At 35.9% G+C, this 25,719-nt stretch overlaps 1 protein-coding gene and 1 long non-coding RNA gene across 3 annotated transcripts in view; both read left to right on the forward strand.

The window, feature by feature from the left end:
* The window catches only part of Olf413 (DBH like monooxygenase olf413), a 263,489-nt gene that overhangs the window by 60,184 nt on the left and 177,586 nt on the right, over nt 1-25,719 (forward strand). Inside the window, exon 7 of one of the 2 annotated variants that reach the window (XM_083035221.1) lies at nt 5,911-5,954. The gene's annotated coding sequence lies outside the window, so the exon portion shown is untranslated. Of the gene's footprint in view, nt 1-5,910; nt 5,955-9,224; nt 9,932-25,719 lie in introns of those variants that run through there. The other variant, XM_083035222.1, reaches the window with a different exon arrangement.
* LOC145934635 (uncharacterized) overlaps nt 18,000-25,719 on the forward strand; it is a 42,817-nt gene continuing 35,097 nt past the window's right edge. Inside the window, exon 1 of the long non-coding RNA XR_014425081.1 lies at nt 18,000-18,485. This is a non-coding gene — a long non-coding RNA (uncharacterized LOC145934635). The remainder of the gene's footprint in view (nt 18,486-25,719) is intronic.

The following is a 25,719-nucleotide window of genomic DNA, read 5'->3' on the forward strand; positions in this document are numbered from 1 at the left end:
ATAAATTAACATTATACATTTATAAAAGCGAAAGTAAACAAAACCACTACAGTATATATGTATATAGGTTTTTCATATTGATTAAACATTCCAGCATATAAACCATTAAATGATGATGATAACTCTGTTACAGAGAGTTACATAAAAAATCGTCTATATTGTAAGCAATATTTGTTCCTATTTACGTGCTCTTTATCGTTTCTTTGTACACGTTCACTCTTTTCTACGATATAGTAGCTCAGATTTATCCATTGAAGTATCGATACGAATTTTCCGACACATCGTACCACCTTATTCTACGTTTCGTTGCCCTTTAAGAGTTGCTGGAACGAGAAGACATAGCAGCATAAAATACAATATTCGGGCTTGTTCGAGATTGTGTAATATAATCTGGGTGTAGATCGCAACGACGTATTAAGCTGGTGCTGTTTGTTGCTTGCTTGGCGCTGCAGTTCACGTATGTAGAGCAAGTGGCAGCGTTCCAAATCTCGCGAGTACGTGGATAAACATTTCCGCCACAGGACAATCGTTTTCACCGACTTCGCGAGAGGGGGAGGAAAGGGAGGGATATTGGGGTGTCCCATAAAAGTATCAATCCACTTGCAGGTGTTTCGCGACAGATTTTTGCACGAGCATTTGGCAGACACATTTCAACTGAACACAATTTTCATCCGGAGAATTTTTCTTTCTTGGGAGAAATGAAAGAAATTTAACGGGTTTCAATCAAGAGAATATTTTCCCCGATTTTAAATTATTAGAAGTAAAATGGGACCCTTTCCTTTCTTTGTCATTTTCTCGGTGACTTTTCAAACTTGTGCAAATAAGTTTACTGTTAACACTCTCGTTATTAAATAGATAAAATAAAATCGGGAATATAGGTAAAATACCAGAGAAAGTGAGCTATCGATAATTTCAGCGACAAAAATTTCAATGTTAAGATTTTTTAAATTAAAAATTTTTTAAATTGCATTTAAAAAGAATTTGTGATGAATTCGTTTATACAATGCTACAATATTGAATATAATATCGCAATTTAATATCAATCTTTTTTTAAAATGATTTTTAAACATTTTAGCATTATACTCGGCGAAAGAAATAATTCTTCGCTCTGTGAACAAAAATTTCTATGATATTCCTTTGAAAGTAATAAATTTTAAGTTTCGTCGTTTATATTCAAGTGCGTTTTCTCATTTCTTCTGGAAAACTTAGCGAAGCTGCGAAATGTTTCTGTAAAGATAACGATATGCGCCGAAAGTTTACAATTTAATTTTTATTTGAGATTTACAATGGCGAAATAGTAATAGAGAGAGAAAAGGAGAGGAGGAACAGAGTGATGTAAATTTCATCGAATAGAATTAGACTGAATCAAATAGCGATGTATTTTCTTTCCTTATTCGTTATATTGAGAAAATATTAAAAATATACGTGCACAAAATATAAATTAATTCTGAAATCTTTTATTTAATTTAACAATTATCTCTCTTTATGCCGGATAATTAAGTTCTTGGATGACATTGACATTTGGAAATTACATCGATTCGACGTTTATCGAGTTACACGTTACTAAATCGATATCTGAGATTGAAATGTAGAATAGGCTGGATTAATATTCAATGGAGATTTGACACTCGACATCTATTAATTGGTTCTCGCGCAAATATTGACACATGGTACGATTGTGTGAAAATAAAATTTGCATAAATAATTTATCTGATGAATTAGCATTACTGTATGTGAAAACATGAATATTATTATGAATTATCGCTATGGCTTTTCATATAATTGTCAAAACAAAGTAATCAGAAATCTGTAGATGAACACAATTTGAATGATACACAATATACATATAATGATATAATTAATAAGCGCGGCGTAAAATATGAAGAAAAAGATTTTAACGAACATTGACATCTTTATATCTTTTGTGAAATCAAGATCTGTTTTCAAGATATTTTGTATAAACTTATAATTGCAATTTAAAAAAAAATTTAATATAAATATATTTATAAATATATTTTGGATACTTGAATAATTAATTTTAGTTCGTTACGTATTATATCATTATTTGAATTTGCTAGACGAAGAAAGATGCCAAAAAATCTAACAATTTTTTTTTTAAGATTTTTGAAATTTTTTTTGATGCGACATTGATTGCGAACTCGTGTGAGAATTCACGAGACAAATACACCGAACTAATCGCACAAAGTGGCCGTAATCGGCAAACTTTTTGAACGATTCTCATCCCTCGCCGACCGACCGGTAGATTCGATGAACGTGGGAACGACCGGCTCGCGCGACTAATGGAATTATAGGACGACGGTCCTCTGCCGATCTCGCAGCGGGACTTAGGAGCTTGCGAAGCTCGTCCTACGAATACTATCGGACGAAAACTTTTCGGATCCTCTCCGCCAGTTTTGACATTCCCGATAATGCTGGGCATTGAAACTTTGCGCATCAAGATCGCTACAACTAGAACGAGATTAAAAATTGAACGCTCTCTGAGTGAAGTTGAACAGAGATTCTCGATAATTTAAACTCTCTAATACATTTAAATATTTTGATATCAGTATCGTGTATAAAGAATTTTAAAGTCTTCTTACATTACTTTTGAATGAAAGTAAGAAAACGTTTCTTATCTTATAAATTGTTTTATAACTCATCAAAAGATAATTTCTTTAAGAACTTGGAAAAGATACGCTTTTAAGAGAATTAAATTTAAAACTTAATCTGTGTGGAATTTGGACATATAGACACATTTTGACATGTATATTTGATAGAACGTCAGATGGGGTCAGAGATATCGGAATATCGCTTACATTCCTAATCAAGGCGTAACGTTCAAGAGGGTGCTCAGGTATAACATTCGGCTCTAAAATTCACACCTTTTGTAAGAACTGGGGATCGTTACCGGTTCCACGTTATCTGGAGCACGCATCTCCCGTGCTAATGCAATACAGTGAGCCGGTGGGGCGATATATCGGTCGAGTAAAAATATACGAGCGTTCTAATGGGCGCCGCACTGTCGTGGCGGGTTTCAGCCAGGGGTGAGAAACCGGAAGGTGTCCACGTGCAGCGTCGGGCAGCCCCGCGTCCGGTACTGGCCTGTATTTCTAATCTTTCTCGAAGGGGACGATGATGAGAGGACCAAATGAAAGTCTAGCGAAGAGAAAAGAGGGACAAGATCTTTTCGAATCGGTACAATGCAATAGAAGAACGTGTCCGTAGGTTGTTAAATTATCGTAGTAATTATGTTTTGTTATGTCGTAAACGGATCTTTAAAATATAAAAATTTTAAATAAATTTGGTGAAGATTCTCGATTTTTTTTAAAAACAATGTTACTTTATTTTAGACTCTTAATTTGTATCTTTATTAATTTTTAATGTCAGATAGCTGTGCAAATTTTAATTATTGCAAAAGAAAGTTGACTTCAAATTTATCAGAATATTATGATGATTTGAAGCATACTACAAAATGATTCTTGAACATTGCTCTAAAATAAATAACCAGCATCGCATTTGCGGTGAACTTGAATAAATCAAATTGAAGTCTCAACCTCCTTTTCCTAGACTTTCTGATTCTAATTATCAATTTAGCAAATTATATTTAGGAATAATGTCTGAATTATTCCAATAATTCTCATTTTCGTGCTCATCGAGAATGTACTTTACAGGAATATTTATTAAATTTTTTAATAAAGAATAAGGGATTAGTATTATTTTAGATTACCCTGTGTGGCATTAATCTTCTTATTTAAAAATTTGATATTAATTTTTTTTAGCAAGAATTTCATTGTGTATTAGGACTTTATAACTTTTAATATTAAAAGCAATTGATAAATTTATTTCTTACATTTTTAATTTAATAAAAATTTTAGACTTAATTTAAATCTTAAATTCAAATTCTGTTAAAGTAAGTCCATGCCCATAAATTGAACGAAGATTATCTAACTTACATTCTTGGAATTTTTGTTCATAAATGGTAACTTGTGTTTCTAATCACTTATATTTATTAAACTATGTATCTATCTTTCAAAAATTAACATACACACATGTTCTTGTTAAGGGAAAATTGATTGTTTAAAGAATTTACAAATTTGTCGATTATATCGTCGGAACATCTTTGCAGGGTGGTCTCATTATATTATGTCGCACCACAGAATTACTTTGAACTACAATGAAAAGAAGTTTTCGTTCCGGGTCGTAACAATCATCCCATTCAATCTTCTCTGCTAATGCAGATGAAAAACACGCTGACCTTTCAACAGAGATCCAAAAATCATTGACACAACTAGAGATTAATGGCTCTCAAACTTTCGAAACTGAAATCTCTTTATTCTTACCTGCTGAGTAATGCGGGTCTAACTGGGTTTGTCTCGTGTCATCATGGCAAGAAAAAAACTAGATAGAAACGATGGTTGCAAGGTCAACCAAGAATGGTTGAAAAAGTATGACAAAAAAGTGTACCCTCTCAAGTGCGGAACCGTGAACATGTTGCCGCTTTTGAAATTCAGTTGTTAAACGCGAGATTATGTCTCTATAATTAGTGCATAAGTCGTTAACGTTCCCAACTTTTTTATTCGAGGCCAGACATGTTCGTTGGTGCGCAAATATGATCGATGGCAGTATGACAGCCCTCTCGGGATTTGCGAAATTTGTTTGTTCCGGGATATAGTATAATGAATTGATAGAGTACTCACGACGATGCGTATCTATTCAGACTGTGTGGGATATTTGTAAATTAATACACTGCCATGTGAAAATAAACAATCGATATTTTTACGAACAAAGTGCGAATTTTATTTGCGACAATAAAACATATTATACGTATATTGCAAAGATAAAAATATTATTTAGAGGTAATATTGACGCGCGGATTATTTTTTAGTGATATTAGTTTATAGAGAAGATGATAAATAAAAAAACGGTTTTTTTTTTTTAACAAAATCATGTGTATTATAACTTTAAAACTTGTATAATTAATACGAATTTTTTATTCTTCTAAATTCGACTAACAATAAGACGCGTTACATTGAAAACTACAATATTAAATGTAATTTTACATTTCTTGAATTAGAGGGAGAACATTCCACGATGTAGAATGCTGCATTAAATTGCTATTTTTACGATGTATATAATTATGGCTTGCGCGGAGAAAGAAGATAAAATCTTTAGAATCCTGCCGACACATGTTCGTTTTGTATTGTCGTATTTAAAGCGCGCGCGAGCGCGACAGTCGTTCCTTAGGTATTTGCACCAATACTTATTTGCGATTTATGAAAATTTTAAGCCCCATAAATTACGAATTATGGAACAGATAAATTACGATTATTACAGAGCGTGTATACGCCTGAGGGTACCTCGGTAATCCGGTGTTGTAAAAGCGAAAGTAGAAAGTCGCAATAAGCTCAAGTTTGATAAACTTTTATGAAAAAACATTGAATGCGTGTATGCTTTTTTTATTTATTACTAGAACAACACAAGCGCGCGGTAGTCTTCGATTTTATGTTAAAAAAGGAATGTTTTAAATAATATGTTATAATACTTTAAACTCTATTAATATTTTTTGACAGAAATCAGCTGATAACTGATCAGCTGATATCAAGAATAAGGTATTATAACATATTATTTTTACAACATATTACTATTTTTATATTATTTTAAAATTTAATTTTTTACTATATTATTATTTTAAAAATTAATTAGCAAATTAACGCTTTAATCAGCTGATTTCTGTCAAAAAATATTAATAAAGCGAAAATTTGCTATTTAAATATTCTAACTTACATATTTGTATTTATATTTATATTTATATTTATATTGCAATATAAAAACATTTTTTCTAAACTGCATTGTTTATAGATATTTGACACACACATATGTATCTACATAATTTGAATATTTTGTTTTCAGATCAATGTGTGCTGTGTACTACGACTCAGCTGTTGCACGTATCGGTGAGTGAGAAATTAATCCTCTCCGTAAGTTAATATTATTAAAAAATATTCCGTATTAATATTAACTCTATAATAAATAAATTTTTTTTCAACTTTTTAATTTATAATACATTTTATTGTTATAAATAAATTTTGCACTTTATCGACCAATCCGGTAGTGGTCTTAATCTTGCGTGTAGGATTCAGAGTTACCTCATGGTGCCGAGATTAGTGCTTTTGTCACCATTTTATGCACTAGCTATACATTTTGCGTGAATATGGGTTGTCGGTCTGAAAATTTTAGTTATCTGCTAAGAAAAGATGTCTGCATTAAACGATTCGATACTCTGATTATTCGATTAATGCACGGTTAAAGATTGTATTGTACAGTGATCTGATATCCTCATAAATAATTCAATCGTGTTATGGCTATATGACAAGTTAAATAATATTCACAATATTGTATTATTAATAATCGCAATGATATATGAGATTAGAATCGGTGATAGCATCATCGTGAAACTTTAAACATGGCCAAGTATAATCAGAATATATTATATATTTATTATTATATAAACGACGTTATTGATTTTCTGTGTTCTATATACCTATATTACAAATGTCAAAATAATGAGGTTAAATAATTTCTCGCTCGTATGGAGCATAATTGCAATACGTTTCTAAGAGCCGTTAAAGGCAAGTGCCGATATTGTCTACCGGGAAACTTAATCTTCGGCTGCTGCTGCTGCTTCTAGGCGAATAAGGTTTCATTAAAAAAATCCAATTTTCAAGAGCGAGTACGCTCAAGCTAAGGGGGCAAGAATTAAATTCTGCGTGCTTTTTTTTTTGCTTGCGGCAGCGCGAAATTTGATGGGCTCAGAAGGAGACTTTTCCAATACACGGAAGATATTCTAGAGTACATAAAGAGACCTTGATATTAAAGGGAAAGAGATGCATAAGTAGTAAAGAAACGATTATCGAATTGATGAGAAACGTTTTAATTACTAATATACTAAATTTACAATTCAACATGTCATTGCTTATGACTATCGTACTACAGATTACATCTCGCATAACAATTTATGCTTATTTCGTCTTTAAAAGACAATATATATAAACAAAATAACATTTTCTCCATAAGACATTTCAGAAATAAATAGATTATAATGTATTAAAAATTTGAATATCATTGAGAGTGTTTAAATATATATATATATTGATTTCTCCTTTAAGTGCTTAACTACTAAATCAAAATGTACATACATACATGTGAAATATAGCTGATTCTATTTAGTGGACATAATTTATTAACGCGCGATAAACAACGCGAGATATTTCAATTTTGCTGATGTCGCCGCTAATGTAATTATGCAGATAGATAGATGAATATGCTTTAGATGCTTGAAATATATGACAGGCACTGAGAATGTATACTGAAAGCATGAGATAGCACCAGGGATGACTAATGACGCCTATTTCGCGATACTTTTGCTCATGTGACAGCTCACTCTTATGACGTGCGCGGTATCTCAAAGTAAAAGGATCTACATATTCAATTAATTATCGGTTAATTGTGGTCGGCGTGATGCGGGTATCACTATGGTATCGCCATGGAAATTAGCGTAACCTCGTGAAGCATGAGAACTCGTCGCGCGTATCGAATTTATGCGTGTTGCCCGCAGTGGAAATGGAAATGTCACTCGCATCGACGCCATTCGGCGAATGGGCTATGTGAAAAGTGTCTTGCAAATAGTGGTGATGTAATTACGGGATCGTACCAAAATTCACACCGCAAATATGCAGTAATCCCCGGGGGACTGCAGGGTTTTCATCGTAATGAAAGGAATTTATAAGCAGCTTCGCAAATTAATCTATATAGTTTTATTGAAATTTCCATATATTGAGCTTAAATCAATTTTCCATGATGCGAAAATTTCTCTCGGTTTTAACAGAATTGTAATTTTTATTTTACAATAACAATTTGTTTTCTATGATATTTTTTTTCAACGATATATAATAATGAACAATACGATAAAATAAACAATAAATATTAACTATTGCAAAATAGAGAAATCATATACGTCTAGTAATACTGATAAATTTATATTAATAAAATTAACATTAGTAATACAAATAAATGTAATATAATATTAAAGAACAAAAAAATAGCAGTGCTTGTCATTAAATTAATAATTATCTGAGGTCATAAATTTACTACTAAAAAAACAATTTTTTTTGACACTTGATTATTTTTAAATAATCTTAGCTTCAGCTGAAAAATTTCATCATTTATTATTGCAATCTACGATTGTGACATTAAATAAGACATCTCCCGCGATTCTGGCTTTCATTATTCGACTGCATCTTGCATCGATAAACCGTGAAAATGACTGCGCTTATAGCTTCATTCGGTGGAAATTTCTTTCTCGATTCTGACTGTCATGCTGAAATCCAATAGTCAAAGGAAAAAAAAGAGAGAGTATAACATCATTCTCTTTGAGGATGTAGAGCCTGCTTGCTCGCGAGTATGATAAAGAGATTTCTCCCGTTTCCCCCTCTGATCCGAGAAGAATGGCACAAGTGGAAGTGTCGAACATGTGCCTGGGATTGGCCGGTGCACTTCCTGGGGCCGAGGAAAACTCGGCGGAGGAGTCAGGTGCAAGGATGTACATGCGCGCGGACGTCGAAATATTTCTGAAAGGAACGGCTGGTTAGGACGCGGACGGAGGATGAGGGAGCGAGATGTGTGGGAGATCCGGAAAGTCCTTGGCGAAGGGTGCACCTCTCTGGCGCGTCGCGGCTTCTCGGAGAGGAATGAGAGAAAGAGAGAGAGAGAGAGACAGAAAGATGAAAGAGGTTGATCGTGTGCCCTGTGTCGGAGACGAGAGAACGGGGTGGTCGTTTGGTCGTTCGTACGTGAAGGGTCGGTGTTAGGCAGTCGGAACATGGAATAGCGCGCGCGGGAAGGACAGGCAGTCATAGGGAGAGAAACTGACCACCTTTGGAATGCGAGTGGAATAAGGATAGCGAACGAGAAAGTCGAATAAGGACAAAAATGAGAAAGAGAGAGAAAAAGTTCCTGAAGAAAAAGAGAAAAAGAAGGAGACAGATTCGTGAAGGACTAAGGGTGAAAAGGACGGAGAAAACATTCTCTCTCCCTCTCTCTCTCTCTCTCGAACGGGAGATAGGGCGCGCGTAGAGTCGCGCGCGCTCAATGTCGTGGTAGGGGTTAGAGAGGGGTGGGGGACTCCAGGGAGGGGAGGCCGAAGGAACCAGTCGGAACTTGGCTTCAGGTCGCGGTGGCGCTTCAGTTCACAGCCTGGTACCGTCGCGCGTGGTTGGCTGGCGTGCGTGCGCGTCTTCTTGTCGAGCGAAAAGCCGGTCGAAGTTTCGATCGTTTAAAAGTGGTGAAAGACGAGATAAAGCGACAACGGTTCTCGCGATTAGAATACAATCGACTACGGCAGTCGTCCTCCGTTGAGTGGTATTTTCGACTTTACGATCCGTACATCTCTTTCGTCGCGCGAGAGAAACCAAGTTCTCTTTTCCGACTTTGACGAAATCTTCGTCGATCGCGACCAGTGAATAGTGTGACGTCTGCTTTAAATCCGCGCAAATCGAGACGTAAATTACGTCACGTAACTTTCCGAGAGTCGCGAACGACGAACAGACTGAAGTGACGCGCGGATAAACAGATTGAGAGAGAGAGGCGCGAGTGGTTAGGTTGTCAATCATCGACTCCGCAGAGAGAGTTATCGGCTCGGATTATAGAAGGGCGTAATCGAGGAGGTCGTAAAGTGAGTGAGTGACAGTGGCGGAAGTGTGTGATCGCCAGGACGGCGGAGGATAGGAGGGAAGTTCTTAACGACGCGAGTGTTACAACGAGAGAGAGCGAGAGAGGGATCATCGTTTCTCGAGGGTCGAGACGACGCGTCGCGACGCTCATCAAAATCGTAAGGGACCCGGAGGTATCTCGCCGTCGTCTATACTTCTAAGTGGTGAGTCGTTTCTTTCTTGTCAGAGTTGATGAATCTTATCTTATCGATATCGACGAGACAGACGTAAAAACAAAATTCCGAGAGACGCGTCTGAAAAGCAAGATTAGATAGTCTTGTTTAGAGGGTTTACAGCATTGTTTAGCTATAACGGTGCGGTTAGAGAGTAATTTTCCGTTTTATAGCCAAATTCATATATTACTTATAACGTATTTATCAGAAGATTTGGAAATTTTCAAAGTTTATAGCGGTTCTGCTTTACAAAAGTTTAGATTGACATGGAAGTTTAGTTTGATAAATTCATATCTTTTATCGAAAAAGAATTGTTTACTGTTGCTCGTCTACAAAAGATTGGCACAATTTTCGATTCGTCGACACAATAGACAAACTTTTGTCTGACATAAATCGTTAGGACTCTCTGACATATTTGTTTCATTGTCAATCCATGAAGTTTCGTGAAACGAGTCACCAGTCTGATGGATGATAGCGATACATAGATTTCACAGATAAGTCGCGACGACGAGAATTGGAGAAATCGAGCGACGTAAATCTGTCGATGTTATTTCACGGTAACTCGAGATAAGAGTTTTTTCCTGGAAGAAAAGGAATACTTTTCTAGAAGAAAAGAAATACTTATTTTTTTAAGTGTTTCTAAATATTTCTCAACACAGCGCTGAAAAATTTTTATTTTCATAGTGTTTTGTTTCTTTAGATTAAATAAAGCACATCATTCAAATTTGTTTAAAATATAGAATTTTATGCGGTAAATATACTTGCGATATATAAAAGAACACTTTATACATAATAAATTTTACTATATTTATATATTTATATAAAAATACATAGAGTATCGTTTTTTCTTTATTAATTTTTTTTTGTTTCCTCCAAGCGGAGTAAATAATTTTTCCACCGTTATAATATAAATTTTTAAAACAAAATATTCTTGTCGAAATTTGATGTATTTGTTGATTATGCTCACAATAGCGCGATACTTTTTAGAAGCATAGAATTCGAATTCTGTTTATACGCAAAAAATCGAGAACTGTGTTTACGCAAACGGAGTGATTGACAGTGAAACATTATAATGCTTAAGAAAATAACACGCAAGTCAAATTATAAGTCTGTTGAATAACATATATTGATATATCTTCTTTGATAAAAAAGAAAGACGATTTCTCCAAAAGAAACATCTTTATATTCAAGATCTTTTCTATTTCATCGGAAAAAAAATTGTGCGCAATCATATCGCGAGGAACGCAAACGTTTAACAATCCGCCGCTGCTCGGCGATTTGATAGGCAAACGGTTAAAGTTTCTGATTTACCTGGCAACCGAATAGTTTGCCAGTTTCGCGAGAGTCATTTCGCGAGTAATGCTTCACGGTAATATTTGCAGATCGATGTTTATGCCGTGGCGCCTGTCACGCGCAGTCTGTCGTTCCGCGAGCTCGCTCAACAATACATATAGTGAAATGCGAAAGCGATCTCGCACGCGCGACAGAAAAAAAATAAAATCGCGCGATCGTAAAACACGAAGGCTCTCGATCATGCGAAACGCCGGCGCGTATGTCACTGCTCGTATATATAAAATAGGACCGACCTCGGATCCCATTTAAAGTTTGCGCTAAATCGCGGAAATTTAGTGTCATGTGGCACATAGTGTCGCACATATACAAGCTGTCACTATCGCTATTTCTGTTCACGACAGGTTCTTTGACGAATACGAAGTCGATTTCTCCATAACAATAATTCAGTATGTGCGTCTCATAATATTGCTGTGTTATTTAATATATGTATCGAATTTATTTTAATTAATTCGAGTTTAAACAGAACTCTCCAAATGATTGACAAAACTTTGTGTTTCTTGGTTAATTTCTTTCAAATTAAAATGTAATTGTTTGATACAGTGTTAGATATATACAGACTGATCAGATTTAGAATCGGAGCATTGTTGCGTCGTGTAGATATATGAAATTTTTATATGCATATGTGAAAAGCTTTTCGAATCGGAATTACAATGAATTTTTTTGCTTTAATGTCGCAGTCAATGACATTGCGAGAGTTTTCTGCCGATGAGACCGCGAATTTCGGCCAAATGCGTGAATTTTCAATGAACCGACAATGACCGGCCTAATTTCGACGGGCACGTTCGTAGGATTTTTTTCGCGAAAGTTTCTCCGGGTATAATGGCGTTGTCCGCAGTCCAAGACGGTGAATTTAAGAGCATTGTCGTGTCGTGCGGCCAAGTCGAAAATAAGAGAAATCCGAACGAAACTCTTTGCGCCTGCCCACCGCAGGCAATTTTTCTTCCTCTTTTAGAGTCTTTTTGTCCTAGGTATCCGTAAATCTTAATTCATCCAAGTCAACGTTTTCCATTGTTTAAGATTTATAGAAAGTCATATATATATACATTTTTTTCTTATATAATTCTTACAGTAATAAATTATAATAAAACCAGAAAGATTATCAATTTATTTGATCGATTTAATATATCTTTGATTAGTACGATATGTCACTTTCAAAATATGATGTAGAATTCTACATATTCTATATATATTTTAATTTTATATTTTTCTAGCTTTCTAAAATCAATGTTTAGACTTTTTAACGTCGTGAAAATTTTAGCTTTTCTTATCTGCCTGTAAAATTGGAAACAGATGGAAAGCATTGTATTCGAAGCGGATAATCTTTAAGTAGAATGTTAAACGTTCCTTAGGGTAGCATTAGGACATTGGGATTATGACGAGATTCTTGAAAGGGTTAAGTCACGAGGCATTTCCTAATGTGTAAACAAACTTGACAGTTCTTGACGAGGCTCTCTAAACTGTTGCTGCACCCCTTACAATGATTTAGGCGCTAATACATCTCACGACCGTAGATTTTTAGTGGTTTTTAAATGCGATGGGTCTTTCTTTCCTAGGTGATTTTATAAATAATAGAGTAAAAAAATATGAAAGTAGCGAGAGAATCTCTCTAATGAATGTGGTAGAAGCTCGTGATAAATCATTCAAATATTGTATAATTTTTGCGCTGTATGATACTTCAGGTGAGAAATAAAATATTTCTCGACTACCGAAACGAAATATCATTTTCTGTTGAACGTATTTGATGAAAGATTGGAATATAAAAAATGCACAATTAATCTTTGAATCCTCTATATTTTTTATCTTCGTATATATTCTTCAATCTTAATATTTTCGGCTGCTAATTGTTCGAGTAATCTTTTCTTAGAATAAAAAGATTTTGAAAAATTAATGAGGATATACATACATCGCTCAAACAGTTAATAATTTCTTAAATAGGATTCAGGAAAATAATTAATTAGTAATAATATATACCCACTAAATCTAACTGATATTGACTTTGATCTTGAGTATAAAAGTTTCTAATATTTTATTTCACGCCTTAAAATTATTCTGCACATTACTCGTGTGTTATAATCTAATAAAAAAGAAAATCATTATCAAGACATTAATATAATACTCTTATTTCGAGTAGATTTATATTAGTATATCTATTAGATATTTAATACTCGATCGAAATACTCGATTATTACCATCGTCTTCGATTTCTAGAAAACAATCTAGTAAAAGATACAAAAAGCAATTGAGTTCTTGCGTCGAAGAAAAAGAAAACAAAAGAAAACAAAAGAAATTCGATTTATCCGTTTGGTATCGCGGCGATTCGCGAAAAAAGCTATACGTGTGCATTTCTGGGAATGGCCAAGTGTGACAAGATTGTCGCAAACGCGAGAGATAGCGCGACGGCCGTCGGGCGATGTATCACGCGACGTCCTACGTCGCGAAGATCTTTACCGGCTATCTCCTTTAAGCTCTCTCACTCAGCTCTCGCTCTCGTGGATGGTCCTCTGCGGCGTTGAGGCCGCGTGTGCGTTTCCACGAACTTCCTGCTCCCTTTCTCCTTCGTCGCTCTCGCATGAAAATTATTCTCCCGTTCGCTTTAGCGTCCAGCCGTCGGGCGGAAAAAGCAATCTGTTAACGGATCTCGTTCTTTACTCCCTGTATGACGGAAGCGTTTTTTTTTCTTTTTTTTTCCAAATTTGCTTTCTATCTGAAGGATTAGCCAATTTAAGTATCCGCGATGCTCACATTAATCTCTCTCTCTCTCTCTGTGCGAAATTCGTTGCTGCCTTACTTACTTAGTCGAGAAATTTAATACCGCGTATCGAAATTATCGAGGCTTAAATCGATATCGATATATCGGCATTTATTTTTATCGCGCACGATAAACCGATACAGTTTTATTTATTATAGCTTCTTTTGTACCTTTTAATATGTGTACCACCATATATTTTGATTATATTATTTGTTTTTATTAATATATTAATATTTTATAGAATATATAAATGATATCATAATATAATAATTTTTTTCTGTATATTCTGTATACTTTCCATATAAAACATATAGTGGAAAATAATGTCTGGTTGTTGATATAATGCAACAGTATTAAATATTGACTATAATTTAAAAGCGCGATGCACTTTAGACGATAAATAAGGCTATTATTTCATAAAATGCTAGTACATTACAGTCGATCGTGTATTTTGACAATTTGCGAAGAGAACACGGCGTTTCTAGTACAAAAATTTCTGAAGCTTTTTATTCTGTTACGTGCGATAATAAGGTAGCGTGGCATATTAAATTAGTCACGCAGACTGTAGCGCGTAATTTGCATTGAAATTGTAAAGATATCGGCAAGTAAACGTGTGACGTTCAGTTTATACAAGAATACTAGTGTGCTTGGAAAATTTGTGTATACAATAATTCGCTTAAAAAATAATCTTATTTAAATAGTCATTGTGTATAGTTTTGTCAACGTTCAAATTTTTCACCGAAACATGACATTAGATTTAACGATGATTGACATTATATTTTTATATATTGTACGAAATGTTTTATACGATATGTATCAAGTTTCGATCGAACTATAAACTATTAGGTTGAACTATAATGGAAAAACTTTTCAGAATGTTAAATATTTTCAAGTAATTAAGTCTAGAATCTATTAAAAAATGCTATAACCATTATTTTTAAATAACTCCTAGATTACTTTTTAGAAGGCAACTATTATGTTCTGTTAAATTTGTCGTAGGAAATACGTTTCGATTAATCCGACGTTAATATCCGTCGATTAATATATATCATTTATAATAATAGCACAAGCTTACTCAATTTCCAAGTAAACATCTGACGAATTCGCTATTTCATATAATGTTCCGAAACCGTCTTTTTCCAACGGACGAAATAAACACGAGATCTAGCACGATCGATAGAAGAAGAGACCGAAGACTCCCTTAGCATGCATCATTTATCTAATCCCCGGGCAAATCAATGAGAGCAGGAAAGCACGGATATTTCCGTTTGCCTAAATTTACGATACTCGCGCACATATCCGTCGCGAGTTTATCCGTTAATCCGCGTATGACTTCGCGGATATCTCCCTCGATGGGAATCGCGAGCGACGTCTTAAATAGCCCCGGCAGATAAGACGGGGAGAGAGCGCATACCTTTAAAGGTCGGCATTCGAGTAAGGGGTATAAGATGGGGATGGACGGATTCGCTCACGCGAATTCTCGTTTCGCGAGTCGACGCGATTAGGATCTCTCTGTGTTTATGTGTGTGTACTACAATAGTGGATTTCGCGTCCGTGCGCGAGCTATATCGATCCCCGGGTTTATTTTATGCCTCTATAAATTAAGCGGCGTTGAAGTACGCCGATAAGTACGACGAGGACTTCCAAGAATACACCACGCTACTTAGCATTTCGCAATTTCATTTCCGCGTATGTGCGCGACTACGTGCCCGCGCGTCATATCCGGTTTCATAGAGGGAGTTCATTAAAGGGCGAGTGTGTATACGCTTTATTATATATTCACCCGCGGCTGACGTAAACGAATCGGTAGTCTCCTCCAATGTAATCTCCAACGTAAACTCCTTCTCGACCGGTAATTTGTTACATCTAATTTAAATTCAATGGTTTTCGAGATTAATTATTTTTACGACGACAAATTTGTTTTTGTTTCATGTGTGTTATACAAAACTTATTTTCTACATTAGTCCACTCCACTTTAGTATGTTGCCCTACAACTCTCTTGCAACACGCACGATATCCTTCATAAATAATTTACTCGCGTATCGTATATTTACGGTTATATAGATGTTTTACACGATTCATGTGTCGCTCTTTCAAAACGAACCGCTCATACGTTTTATTCCATTCTGTACTGTTTCACTCAACCGGCACCCACGTGAGCCCCTGACACCCTTTCACTTTACAGTCAAATCACACGTTTGTCACGTATTTCCGCTTGCGCTTATATGCATGCATCGAGTTTTTCCTAACATCCTGTCATCTTATGCAATGCCTGCTAAGCGTCGGAGATCTGAGAAGATGAGATATCACGTATTGTTCTCCGCTTGATCTGATTTTTCGGCGTACTTTTCTTCGAGAAACCCGACTTTCTCACAAAGTTTTAAAACACCTGAGAACTGTGTAGTTTGTTTTTTAAGAAAACATCACGCTATGCACGTTTACAACTATGAAGTAACGATTTATTTACTCATAACTGTGAATATTATAAATTAAAGAATTTTACACAAGCCTAAGAAATATGGAAAATACAATATAAGCGCTTTAATAATAATTTTCAATTATTTTATCGAAAAATTCGTTTAAAAATATAAAAATACAAAAATGCAGAAATTTCTCAAATATTTATTATCATGCAGAGGAACAATCTATAAAGGATTGAGATTTTTCTTTCAGTTAATAAAGCCCCGGTGCCTCGGAAAGAGTTGACTCGTGATGCGATGACGAGCATCAATTAATATCATTAGTCGCTAAAGCTTGATAATACCAATTAGCGAAATCCGTGCGAGCGCGGCGATCCCTGGTGTTTGACACCCTCTGCAAGCCCAATTATCCTAATCCGAAATGAACAACTACGTGCCGTCGTGCTGCCAAACACTCGTTCGCGCTGTAACAATTAACGATCGTCATTCCGACATTACTGTACAGGTCCTCGTTAATTCCACGCGCGCAACTCTTTATTTAAATTATCTGTCAGCGTCGGGTACAGCATAATAATTATGGGACAGGATAAATCCGACGTTGATCAAAGGTCGAATAACTCGCTACGGGAAATCATTGTTCACTCTTAACGTATGCGCATCTATCGATGAAATGTCAAACTAATCAAAGAGACAAGTGGGCGAGGATGATTATGCCACATCTTTAGGAGGATTGATTTATATATGCTTGAGGATATAAATTATTACTTTTCATTATATCGTACGCGTTATCGATCTCTGCGAGTAAATATTTAATAAAGCTTGTCCTCAGAGGCAAATGTATTCATTATAAACTATTATTATCATTATCTAAACTTTAAAAGTTTCCGGTAATCTTAGAATATTCAACGTAATTAAATTCGATATGTTTCTCTTCTCCGCTTGCTCCTTCAATTAATTATATATTCAATAATGTAGCATTTCTATTCCTCTGTCTTCTATAGTGCTTTCGCTAAGACCATAGCGAAGCTCGTGAATTCCGATTGAATTTGGATTGTTATGGAGTAGTTGATAATTTGATTTAGCAAAGTTGCTTATCCTCGTCTCTTGCATTTGCACTATCACTTCTGAGAATCCGTCCAATTAATAATCCAGCCTCGAATTTCTCAAAACAGCGTTGTTCAAGGAATCTGAGCACAGTACACATCGGGTTGATTTTACCGAGGAGAATTTTACGCGTTTATGCTACTCTTAAAAATCTTATATATATTTTATAAAATATAATTTTATAAAAAAAATTCGCATTATAAAATTTATTACAAAAATTATATAAATATGTATTATGTAATTTTGAATGTTTTTAAATCAAATTTTTATTATAACAATTTTTTATAATTTCATAAGCATTTGTATGTAAATTTTCTTCTTGTTTTTTATTAATCATGCTTTAATCTCTGGTATTTTTTACATTTCTATTCTCTATATCACCTCATTTTAAAACATTGCAGAATAGATTTACCTAGTTAGATAATTCCTTAATAATGTTTCACAATCCATTACGTTACATACACTCGGTAGTCGCTCCGTCGACGATCATCTTCCGCGATCATCGACTCGTGTTCGCGCCTTGCCCCTGTCGTGTCATTGAAACATCGAATTAATCGACCGATCAGAGATCCCGTCCGGCCCGGAATGATCGTTGAAGATAATGATAGCCGCGAGGGAATGCTAACGTAAGGGGCATGGGAAGGGTGTAGGAGCTAGAGAGAAAACGAAGTCTGAACTCGCGTTTTGTCGCTCGATCTGTAATTTTGCCGTGGAAAGTTCAGTGAAAGATGGCGGAGGGAAGAATGGGAGAGGACGGAAAGGGAGATATGGGGGCTGGTGTGTGGGACCAGGCCGAGGCGCACTTACAAATTATGGAGAGAGCGGAGTCGCCACCAGCCGCTATGGGACGACCCGGCAATTTGGGAAGGGCGACGAGATTAAGCTGCTTCACGAAAACCATCATTTCGTCGCGACAAAGGTACGCATTATCCGCGGTAGGACGGTGGGACGATGACAGGCGCGTTCGCACACTTTGACTTGCTAATGTCGAATTAGCTTCGCGCGCTCGAGCTTCTTTCGGTTGTTTTATTTTTTTGGGGGGAGGAGGCGAATATATGTCGATATCGATTGCGTTACGACTGTAGGGGCCACTTTTCTCAGCTCCGAATTTGGGACACTGAACTGCGCGGCTTTAAATGATACGCTATTAAAAGAAGAGGGCTGCAAAGTAACAGATCTCCAAAGTGACGTTGTTTAGTCTTTTAAGCTAGATTAGAGAACGACGAGATTATATTTATATTAAACTTCATTAATCTATTCTTTACTGCTGTTACATATAGAAAGATGTAATGATAACGAATATTGGGATTATATTAGCTTCGATAATATTAGGTTTGGTCTCTATCAAAACTGCTTTTCTTTCTTCAAAGATCGATCTCGCTGATCGATGCTGACACAGTTTTCCCTTGAATATCGGAAAATGAGCCCTTTGTCTGCCAGGCAGACAAAGACAGCAGATGCGATCGATACCGCAGCCTGCCCTTTCGACGTTTCGAGACCTACTAAGGCAGGAGTCGTCATTTCGCCACAAGGAAAGTGTATTAGCGGTTCCCTTTGATTTGCTAATTCCCAACTGCCCGCGAGCGGAATGATTCGCCCTTTGATCTTTTGCGCGTATTAATGACGCAACGCGGGCGTTAAGCCGGCGTCGCGACATTCTTGATTTTCGTCGCTTTGAAGCGAGGTGAAAAAGTGCACGCCGTTTTCTGTCATCGGAAAAGCAGTTCGCTCGCATTAAACAATGATGCTTGAACTTAATTAATATTTAAACTCGCAGCATATTTATCAAGTATGCAAAATATATCGTCACTGTTCACTTTTTTCTATAGTATTAATACTTTATAGCATTGATAATGTTTATAATTATCGAAAAGAATACATTAGAAATTAATTATTAAAAATATAAAAATTAATTTTTAGTTATTGGAAAATAACAAATATGAAATATAGGAATTTTATTTAAATTGCAATTTTATACCAGTATCAAAAATTATTTCGTAATAGATTTACACCTGACGAATTTTTGTTTTATTAATCGTTTTATCCAAAAAATTTTATGTAAAGTGCACGAGATTATCTCGTGCAGATTTTAAAATTGCGCAATCTTTAGTTATTTCTAGAGCGGCAAAATGAACGACGAGATGCCTGTTAGTTTGCTTTTTAGTTCTAATGATCGCATTCGCTTCCTCCGTGATTTTATATATATTTCGAGAGAAACTGCAAGAATGACTCGCTCTTTACTCGTAATACCAAGTATAAATCTAGGATTTCAGAGCGAAAGGCAGGAGAGAGGGGTGAAAGAGAGAGAGAGAGAGACGGAAAGACGATATAATTAATCGAATTACAATTTTCATCGTCATTTTGACTTGCTAATTCGCGAATTCGGCGGTGCTGAGGTCGCGGAAAAGCGCGCGCCCCGCTTTTGTCCCGAGAAATTTTCATCGACGCCGTTATATTTCATACGTATTGTCCGTTTCGCGTTCCGTCACGCTTCGCCGGAATCCGACCATTCAAGCTTTTGTCGCGCGCTAAAATCCCGAGGTATGAACCGAAATGATTAATCGAGTATCGGTATATATATCGTTCCGCGCCGCGCGCCGATCGATGTCGATATTGATGTAGATTTTTTTTTCGCTTGGCGTTCGCCCTGGTAAGCGGAAAATCAAATAAACGACGCTATCACCGCGCTTATCACGGCCCTCGTGGATAACGAAGTTTGTTTTTTCCGGAAAACTTGGGTTCATCGTGTCGATCGCGCTCTGCTCCATGCACATTTTGGATAAACTAATTTGAACGCCATTACACGAAAAATTATTGACTCACCGTAGTTTATTGCGTGCAAAAATGATCTAATGTATTTCACTTTTATTGATGCGCGCATAAAAATCATCGTTTTATATTCCATCGTAACTTTCCTACTATCATTTCGAGCATGAAATCTCCTCAGAAATGGCGATAAAGAATCGACAAAATGAAAGAACCACTAAAGCATGAAGAGCCACGAAATTAGCGTCATTTCGTTTTCGAAATAAATTTTTTTATTAAGCTTCATTGAGAAATTTTAATACTTTCTCCTGCGAGCGAAGAAACAATGGGGGAGCCGAAGGGCAACAACAGATAGTCCGCGTCATCTGCTACAAATGACAAATGTCTGTCGTTTAGAAATGAACGGGCAAAGTCTATACATCACGTAGATAATTATATTATATAGCGTTTCTGGCGAGAGTATTTTTAGACGTCTAGAGCACGTCGGTATCGCGCGGAACACCGGTCGTCCTCCCCTAACAGTCGCATCCCTCTCATCCGCAACTGCAAGCTTGTATCGCGCGCGAAGATAACAGAAATAGATCCTGTTACGAAGGGGTGAAACATTAAATTGTTCATCATTTGTCTCCCTTCGACCATATCCGAGAAATGTGCAGCTGCAGCTACAAGCAAATCTCTTGTTTACGCGCAAACGACATTAATCTGCGCGTAAAATACTATTTGAATTGTCATTTTATCCAGAGGTGATTTTATGCCTTTGTAAAAACAGATGTGAAGGGTGGGAGTTATAAACTAGAGAAAGAAATATGTAAAGATTATTTTCAGAGTAGTAAAGTAGCTATATTTTTACAAGATAATTAAAAACATATTTTTTTTTTAATCGAAAGTGATTCCTTTTTCTTAGGTGCAAAATATTTTTACTGAATTCGTACTCTAGTCTAATCTTGACTATAATGTATTTATAAACATATACTCGTATATACATAATTTCTAATTTTATCAAAATTATCTGTCTTTGATGGTCTTTGAGTCTCATCTGCAACATCGAATTATATGCAACATGGTCCTAATTCGTATATACATACATTCACAGTGAATATGATTAGTACGTTGAACGGACTTCTCTCAAGATAATTAGTTTGTAGAGATGCTATATATAATTTCGAGAGACGAGCACGTACTACATATTCGCCATGTACTACCGTATACATATACACGTTTGGGAACGCTACACAGTGCGATGCAGAAGCTTGTAAAAAACGAGAATTACTATCAAACGTCTCTTAACGTGAACAATCTGCGTGCTACGCAGCGAGAGAGAGAGGCAAAGGCAGAGGGGAGGGATATAGAGAGAACTATTATGCAATTCTATGCTCGCCGGGGTGCATTTGCATGGTCGCGAGCAAACGACATTCCCGTGAGCTCGAATTAATCCGCGGTTTGTGTTATGGCCATCAAAAGAACTCTTTTAACGAAACCGTCAGGAGCACACAAATCGTTGCTAGCATGACTTTAAGCACCCTCGATGATGGGGCCCCTCGAGCACGTTCGAGTCTTTCCTTTTCGCCAAATGCCCTCCGAGACACATAAGGAACCCGTTGTTGCTCGACATTAAATATTATTGCTCTTGTATATGGCGTGAGAAAGATACTGAATTTTTAATGGCGCAAACTTGCGATATGTTAAAGCGGAGAAGAGCAATTTGTCCGAAGAATTATACATTAATTCTTCGTATCTTTCTGATTCCTAGAATAATATTCATTAGCATTATAAAACAAATTACTAGTAATTTCTGAAATTTTTTATAAACAATTTTCAAGTCTCATTTAAATAAAATATTTGCTAATTTTTATATTATACTACATAATATTGCAAGGTTATAGATTAAATTCATACAATAATTTCTTAAAATATTAATTATAAATTAATTTTAATCACGCGCCGCGAGATTATTCAATTTTCATAGCAAATCATTATTATATTCTATGAGATTGCGATATAAGATGCGAGTTGAAAATTATCTTCGACTATTACGAATCATTATTTAGGATCATCGATCGCGATTTTCGGCTCTCTCATTCTTCGTTGAAAACTTTCCTCTTTCCTCTCGCGAACCTTAATGAGGAAACTTCGAGGTGAAGTTATTGCCGCTTTAGTAGCACGTTCGAGAATAAACTGATTTTTGGCGACGTTTGTACTTTTTGTAAAAATATACAGTCGCTTTCTTATCGTTCATTTACCGTCACGTCATCGACACGATGCCTCTTAATCTGTACAGATATAATATATATGATAATAATAAAACATTGTATCGCGTTTAATCGATAATAGTGAAAGGAGGGCAAATAATCATTTGGAAAATTACACGATGCATTTTGTCGCTCTAGTTTTAACGCGTTATTAATTCAATTACTATGCTTGAAATAAAAATGCAGTTTTTCCTAGGGAGAAAAAAAGAGAGACGGAGAGAAGGAGAGAGAGAATACGGTTTCTGCATACATTTCTATATCTCTCTGTTAATAATGAAAATGCCATCGGTATCGCGCTTCAAAAAGCAACGACGATAATGCATCTTGAATCGGGTTTCCTTTCATCTTTGTGCTTCAGCCGTGGCTTTTTAATTATCTCGCGCGGCGCGAATGACATCGGTGTACAAATTGAGAGGGAATGGACGACGAGCCGAGGGAGAGAGAGGACTCGAGGGGCGTCGTAGTTAGGTAAATAAATTTGTCGAAGTCCTCGTGTCGCGCCGGCCCGGTTATTTGAAGGTATTCGAAGTATGCGGCACAAACAAACGAAGGGTGAGCGCTTAAACGTGCAACGTTCCAACAATCGTAATCGTGATTGAGTGGAAGTCCGACCGCCGTTAATTGCCTCTTGTTCAATCTTTTTTTTTAAGCTGAATTTTGTCAGCATCGAGAATCTACAAGCAGGCGTTTGTATAAATATATCTGATTAATAAGCTTGTAATGTGTCGATGTAAACGGATGAAAATTTTTTATTTTTTTTTTTATTTCGAATAATAACTGCGAGAAATGTTTGTAAAACGATACGATTTTTCTCCGGCTCCTCTTGTATCCCAATTAATCTAAACAAGATAATTATAAGAGAATGTAACGTGTATTGCAGTAAAACTTTATACTCTCGATACACTCTCAACTTTCCGTCTTTCATTTTCATTAACATTTAACTCTCCGATCTAAACTCTCGAACTGTCATTTTGTAACTTTGCAACGCTCAGCTTTCAGTTCTCAAATCGCAGTTTGCAATTTCTCGCTATTACATCTATATTTACTACTGTAATTCATGTTGACATATATTATATTATACAGTGATATAAATAATAAAAAAAAATCAATCTAGACGCAATCGTCAACGACTAATTCACTTTTAATATTAGCTGCAGCACTGTATCCTATCAAAAAGTTAACGATAAAAGTTGAAATTATATTCGAGTGTTTACATCAGTTACCTTGAGCAGGTTCCGATTCGAGAGAGTTACGAGAGAGTTAATCGATGAGCTAAACCAAGCTCGATAATTAGACCACTTTAATCCACTTTCGCGTGGAAAATACTTAAATTCCGACGGCATGAAAAGAGGCGTCGCGTCGGCGAAGAAGGCGCGGTGCTCCTCCTTCTTTCAGTCTGATGGAAGACATTTCTCCTTGAGAGGCGAGCATTAACATCTCGCCGTAGCGCTACCGCGGTCGACGTCTAATGATAGCGTGCGCCCGGGTTTCTCTCTCGATGTTTGTACGTAACCGACCGACGACTCGCACATTCGCGTAACCGCGCATAGAGTTTCCGCCTGTTACTCTCCACGTCGACGATCATCTCCACGAAAGTCGAGGGAAGCTCGAGCGAATACGTTCGGATTGCGATGTAACGTTCTCCGCGAAAGCATTTCCGACGCTTTAACGCGTCTGTTAATTCAAAGTTGAAGTTGAACCGCGCGAAACGGGATTGTGCTATAAATTTGGCGAATCGGTTGCTTTATCGAACAGAAGAAAAGTCTCGAATTTATATGAAATAGATTTAAACAAAATTAATTTTCCTCTTTTTTATTTTAATTAAGGAAAATTAATTATTGAAATTTATATCTAAACTTTTTTTTTAATATAGTAATGACGTAATAAGAATCGCTCACATCGTCGTCTAATATGATTTATCACTCATTACAAATATTTAAATAATTTGTCCATTTTTGAAAGAAAATTTAGTATATTCTTTAAATAATCTTGGAGCTGCACATATTTTTTCTGCCTTTCTGAAATTTATTATCGTTTCTCTATACACAGAGGAATGACAATTAGTATGAAAAGCACTCTCGAGCGCAAGCGTCGTTTCAATGGAAGCTTGCTCTCTCTGCAAGTCGAGTATGGGATTTCGCTTAGGTTTCATGATCTTCGTAGGAAGTAATTAGATGTAAGGATTATACGACCACACGCTCATCTTCTATGCTACCGTTCTGATCTCTAGTTCTATTGGGCGCCAAGTAAATTACAACAAAGCCACGCGAATGTCATTGATCCATTATGTAGGCGAGAGGCACCTTATTTCGTCGTCCTCTGGATCGTGATCTTGCGTAGATTGGATGCATTGAGATGCCTTACCAAGTTTATAAAGAACATAGTATCAATATAAACAAAGAACAGTTTGTATTTAATCGCTTTATTCTGTTTTCGCACAATATTGGAAGTGCAAATTGTTAGTCAAAAATATGTATAGCCATTAAGCAATATCCGGTTCAATTAATTCCCATCAATAAATCTTACATATCTCAACGGTTTATATATACCTGATGTTATATAAATAATTGTTCAAGTAGAGTTATATAAGCATTTGTAACTTGAACTTTAAATTAAATAACTTTAAATTTAATGAAGCGTGTTTGAAGAGATTTCTTATGATGAGATTTTAACGCGCGAAAAAATATTAATTTTATTATTTTTAAATAAGATATTCGTAAAATATATAAAAATAAAAATGTTACAAATAAAAATAACGAAATAGAATAACGAAGACAATAACATGAGAGTGGATTATGAACGTGGCTTGCGCATAATTGTATAAAAAAGTCTTCAGAGTACGCATTTAGTTTGCGGTTTCAACTTCCGTAAAATAACTAATGTTGACATTTTTAAAGTAGCCTGGACTCTCGAGTATAATTAACCTTAACTTACAAAATCTCGCTGCACCGGGTGAGCTTTTAAGGCGTAACCGACGCTAAAGGGTTTAAAAGTTTCGCGGACATTTTCAAAGCTCTTATTCCAGCCGTAAAGCGAAAACATAATTTGTATCGAATTTCAGGAGCGATTTAAAATAATTATTCTTCATATATTGATTACGGATTCGCAGCGTCTATTTTAACAAAAATTCGCGCTTTT

The sequence above is a fragment of the Prenolepis imparis genome, unplaced genomic scaffold, assembly GCF_030444845.1.
Source record: "Prenolepis imparis isolate NDT839.2.m4 unplaced genomic scaffold, iyPreImpa1.0 SCAF_4, whole genome shotgun sequence".
NCBI classification, from domain to species: domain Eukaryota; kingdom Metazoa; phylum Arthropoda; class Insecta; order Hymenoptera; family Formicidae; genus Prenolepis; species Prenolepis imparis.